This window comes from Aotus nancymaae, unplaced genomic scaffold (genome assembly GCF_030222135.1).
Source record: "Aotus nancymaae isolate 86718 unplaced genomic scaffold, 86718_ANA_hifiasm-v0.15.2.pri h1tg000108l, whole genome shotgun sequence".
NCBI classification, from domain to species: domain Eukaryota; kingdom Metazoa; phylum Chordata; class Mammalia; order Primates; family Aotidae; genus Aotus; species Aotus nancymaae.
The window spans coordinates 36,897,970-36,904,023 of NW_026988523.1; positions in this window are offsets into that span (position 1 = coordinate 36,897,970).

Consider the following 6,054-nt stretch of genomic DNA (forward strand, 5'->3'; position numbering starts at 1 on the left):
ATGTCTTAAGAACCTAATTAAATAGCTGACTACAAAAAAAAAAAAAAAAAAAAAAAAAAAAAAACCTACAAAAAGAACTGCCACATGATCCAGTAATCCCACTCCTGGGTATATATTCGAAGGAAAGGAAATCAGTGTGTTGAAGAGATGTCTGCACTTCCATGTTCATTGCATCATTATTCACAATAACCAAGATATGGAAATTAACCTAAATGTTTATCAATAGATAAATGGATATATGCACAATTGAATACTATTTGGCCATTAAAAAAAAATGAATTTCTGCCATTTTTGACAACATGGATGCACCTAGAGGATGTGATGTTATGTTAAATAAGCCAGGCACAGAGAAACAAATGACATATGATTTCACTTACATGTGGAATCTAAAAAAGTCGAACTCATGCAAGTAGAGTAGAATGGTGGTTAACAGAGGCCAGGGTGCAGGGGAGAAGGGGAAAAGGGAGATGTTGGTCAGTTATATAGGAGAAATAATTTCTGGTGTGCTATTGCACAGTGGGGTTACTATAGTTAAGAATGACGTGTAGTGTATTTCAAAATAGCAATAAGACAGAATTTTGAATCTTCTCATCACAAAGAAATTGTAAATGTTTGAGGTGATGGATATGCTAATTACTCTGATTTGATCACTACGCCATGTATGCATGTATCAAAACATCACATTGTATCCCATAATTACGTACAATTATTTTTGTCAATTAAAAATAACAAAAAAGGAAGCAATGCTTTCATTTTCTATTGTTGTGTAACAAATTACCATAAAATTAAAACAGCATACATTCATTATCTCATAATGCCCAGGGTCGAAAGTCTGGAACACTTTCAACTGGGGCCTTTGCTCAAGCTCTTGCAAGGCTGAAATCAAGGTGTCAGCTGTCTATTTCCTCATATGGAGGCTTAACTAGGGAAAGATCCACTTCCAACTTCATTTTATTTCAGTTGTATGATATATCTTCCTTCTCTTGCTACCTGTTGACTGGGGACCACTCTCAGCTCTTAGACGCTGCTAATTTTCTTTTTTTTTTTCTTTTTTTTAAATTCAGCAAGTATTTATTGAGGACTCCTATTTTCCAGCAATGGTATTAGATACTGTCAATGAAAATATTAATAAAACATAGTTGCTGTTCTTAAGGATCTTACAGTCTAGAAGATGATTTTTTTTAATTTTGAGAAAATTTCAAATACAGAAAAGTACAAAAACGACAATACATTAATGCCATTCAATGCCCACAACCCCCACAATTGAACAAATTTTATATTTTCTTTTGTTTCTGGTCTTCCTAATTTATAATAAATAAAGCATTATAAAGTAAACCAACTGATATGGTTTGACTGTGTCTCTACTCAAATGTCATCTTGAATTGTAATCCCCATAATCCCCATGTGTCAATGGAGAGACCCTGTGGGAGGTGACTGGACCATGTGGGTGTTTTCCCCCATGCTGTTCTCATGATAGTGAGTGAGTTCTCAGGAGATCTGATGGTCTTAAAAGTATTTGACAGTTCCTCCTTCACACACACTCTCTCCTGTGGCTTTGTGAAGAAGGTGCCTGCTTCTTCTGCCATGATTATAAGTTTCCTGAGGCCTCCCCAGCCATGTGAAACTGTGAGTCAATTAAACATCCTTTGTTTATAAATTATCCAGTCTCAAGTAGTGTTTTTATAGTGGTATGAGAATAGACTTATACACCAGAGAGGCTGCTAATTTTCATAAGCAGCTCACAACATGGCAGTTTGTTTCTTGTTTGAGGTTAGTAGGAAAATCCCTCTGAATCCCAAAGAAAACCATGTTTTTGGTAGAGTTTTCTTTGATTTTTTCTTTTGGATCCTTTCACCTCATTTTAATGGCTTGCCTGATTAGGTAGCCTAGGATAATTTCCCTTTTGATTAACTCAGACAAACAATTAGCAAGCTAATCGTGAGAGTGATGTTCTATCATAGTCACTAGTCTTGATCATCCTCAAGGAGAGGAAATAATACAAGGACGTGGGTAGTTACAGGCAAGAATCTTGGAAGCCATCTTAGAATTCTGTCTACCACACACAAAATCAGGAGGAGTGAGGTGGTAATAAGAGCAGAAAGAAACAATATTAAAAAACAGAAAAAAATAGAGTCAATTAACAGACAAAGTGTGGTTCTTTGAAAAGATCAAAAAAATGGAAAAGAGATCAAGAAGAAAAAAGAACACATACATCAGCAATATTAGGATTAAAAAGAGTTAGCACTTTAGATACTTCGGACATTAAAAGGATAAAAGTATTATATAAAATTTTATGCTAACAAATTTGACAACTAGATGAAATGGACAGATTCCTTTAAAAATACAACTTACCAAAATTTACACACACACACACACATGCACACACACATACATACACACCATAAATAGTATGTATCTATTAAGAGCTTAAATTTCTTAACAAAAAACTTTATCTCTACTTATAATACCATAAAATATGAAATAATTAAGAATAGATTTAATAGTAGATATTTAAAAAGAAAATTAATGACCTAATAAAATGAAAAGTTATATAAAGTTAATGGATTGAAAGTCGCAATGTTGTTAAGGTAATAATTCTTCCCAAATTGGTCTAGAGATTCAATGCAATCCTCACTGAAATTCCTTTTTGAATAAATCAAAGAGCCAATGTAAAAATGTATACAGAAAGGCAAAAACCTTGATTAACCAAAATGGTTTTGAAAAATCAAAGAAGAAATTTGATAGGCTTACAGTAACTGATTTCAAGCCTTACTATAAAGTAATAGTAATCAAGAAAGTGTGGTTTTTGATTTAAGGATATATTCTTACCATCAATTCCAAAATAAGATAAATGGAACAGAGTAGTCCAGAAGTAGACCCACACTTATATAGAAAGTTGGTTGTTGACAACAATGAAAAGGTAATTCAAAGGAAAAAAAACCAGGAGGTCTTCAAAACAGAGTGCTAAGATCATTGGATATTTGTGTGCACAAAAATGACATCAATCCTGACCTCATGCCATGATAAAAATTTACTTAGGATGCCTTACATATCTAAACACAAGAGCTAAAAATATTAGATATCTAGAAGAAAATGTATAAGAGAATATGATATTTGGTCAGAGAAATAGTTTTAAACAGGATACATAAAGCATGAACTATAAGAAGAAAAGAAAAAAATGGTAAATTTCATCAAATGAAAAAATTTAGAATTACTAATTGCAGTTAAGAAAATGTAAAGGAAAGTCACAAACTGGCAGAAAATACTTAGTAGCCATGTATCTGACAAAGTTATATTGTATTGTAAATTTTAACACTTGTGTATTTTCTTGCTTCCTCAACGATCCTACAAACATGCTGAGAGCATCCCACCCAGGCAATCTGGTGCACCAGTGTGGTAAGATTGGCCCCTGCCACAAGTTTCCTTTTCCAACATCTCCTGACCATAACCTAGTAACATTTCAATACACCAGTAAAATTCTTTTTGTGTATCTCTTTTTTTGTGTATCTCAACCTCAGCCCCAGTAAAGGCACTTACCCTCTGGTCTTTGCTTGCTCTCTGCTCCCCACTTGCTTGGCTGAGCCTTTTTCCTTGGTGCTCCTTTCCACATCACTCCCTCTGAGCGTGCAGTGATTCTGTTCCTCTAGGACCTTGAGTATAACAAACTTGTTTTTTCCTTTGCCTCCTCTGTGTCCCCTGTGGTGATTGTGCCAGACTGACCATCACCAAAAATAACTCCTGTGACCACATACTAAAAAGACAAATAACCCCAATTAACAAGAGGCAAAACAAGGTTTATTCTGTAAATAGTCTGGAATGACTGGGTACTTATAAGAAAAACAAATTAACATTTTTTCTCACACTATACACAACATGAAAAATAATCACTCTAAGTGGATTATAGATTTAAGTGTAAAAGTAAAAATATAATATTTCTAGAAAACACAGAAAATATTTTTTAATGTTTTTAATTAATATAGTTGTACATTTTGGGGGTACATGTAATATTTAATACATGTATACACTGTGTAATCAAATTAGTGTGATTGAGATATCCATCACCTCAAACATTTATCTTGCTTCATGTTGGGAACATATTTCTTCTGGATATATTAAAATATACATTATTTTATTTTAAAATATAATTTATTATTTATTTTAACTAAAATTTTCCTACTTTGCTATTGAATACTGGAATTTATTCTTTCTAGCTAACTGTATTTTTGTACACATTAACCAACTTCTTTTTATAACTCTCTCTCTCCTTCTCTTTACAGTTGTGGTAACTGTCATTCTACTCTCTCTCTTCATGAGATCCACTTTTTTAGCTCCCATGTATGAGTGAGAACATGCAATGACTATTTTTCTGTGCCTGGCTTATTTCACCTGATATGACCTTCACTTCCATCCATATTGCTGCAAATGACAGGATTTCATTCTTTCTTATGGCTGAATAATATTCCATTGTGTATATGTACCACATTTTCTCTGTTCGTTCATTCATTGATGGGAATTGTTGGAAACTGAATTCCTCTTCAAAGGTTCTTCTTGTCCTCTATTTTCAAGGCTTAGCTTCCTTGGCTCCTTGCCGCTAGTTATGGTAAACAACCTTCCAGCCATTCCTAATCTGTAAGCTTCCAGCCATTCCCAATCTGTAACCCACATCCATTCCCAATTGGTAACCCACATCCATTCCCAATCTGTAATCCACATCCATTCCCAATCTGTAAACTACATAACCCACATCTGTTCCTTATTTGGCATCCTTATTCTGAAACCACTCTTCCCACAGCTGTAGCCCCTACCCCTGCTTCATTTGAAGTAGCCAATCTGAATCAGCTTAGATTGTGCAGTATGACCCCAGCCAATGGGGACCAGACACAGTAGCAGGGACTGACTGCATTAGGAATAAAAACCCCTTCCCTTCTTTATTTGGTGTGCTCTCTTGGAGTGATCAGAAAATAAGCAACACGCTTCTGCAGAAGTAAATTTGCGGTGCTGAGAAATCCTTTACGTGAGTGCTCTTTTTCTTTGTGACTCCATGTTCTTTTAAAGAGGCCCTTAGGTTGATTATATATCTTGGCTGTTGTTCACAGTGCTGTGATAAACATGGGAGTATTGGTATCCTTGCAATATATTTATTTCCTTTCTTTTGGATATATACAGTAGTGGGATTGCTGGATGATAAAGCAGTTCTATTTTTAGTTTTTTGAGGAACCTCCATATTATTCTCCATTGTGGTTTTACTAATTTACATTCCCACCAACGGTGTATGAGGGTTCCCCTTTCTTTACATCATTGCCAGCACCTGTTATTGCCTGTTTGATAAAAGCAACTTTATCTAGATTAAGATAGTACCTCACATTAGTTTTGATTTGTGTTTTCCTGATGATTAGTAATGTTGAGCGTTTTCTTCATGTATCTGTTGGCCATTGTATGTCTTCTTTCGAGAAATGTCTATTCAGGTCTTTTGCTCATTTTTTAATTAAATTATTTGTTGTTGGGTTTTTTTGCTATTGAGTTGTTTGAGCTCCTTATAAACTCTGGATATTAATCTCTTGTCAGATTGGTAGTTTGCAAATTTTTTTTAACATTCTACACAGTGTGTCTTCTTTCATTTGTTAATTGCTTCCTTTGCTGTGCAGAAGCTTTTTAGCTTCATAGAATCTCATTTGTCTATTTTTTGCTTTGATTGCTTGTGCTTGTGAGGTTTTACTCAGATAATCTTTGCCCAGACCAATGTCCTGGAGCATTTCCCCAATGTTTTCTTCTAGTAGTTTCACAGTTTTAGGTCTCAGAATTAAGCCTTTAATTTATTTTTGTGTGTGGATGGTAAGAGATATTGATCTAAGGTTTATTCTTTTGCATATAGTTAACCAAATTTCCCAACACCATTTACTAAAGAGATTGTCCTTTTCCCATTGTATGTTCTTGGCACCTTTGTTGAAGATAAATTGGCTGTAAATTTGTGGATTCATAAGTGGATATTCTGTTCTACTCCATTGATCTATGTGTCTATTTTTATGCCACTACTGTGCTGATTTGGTTACCACA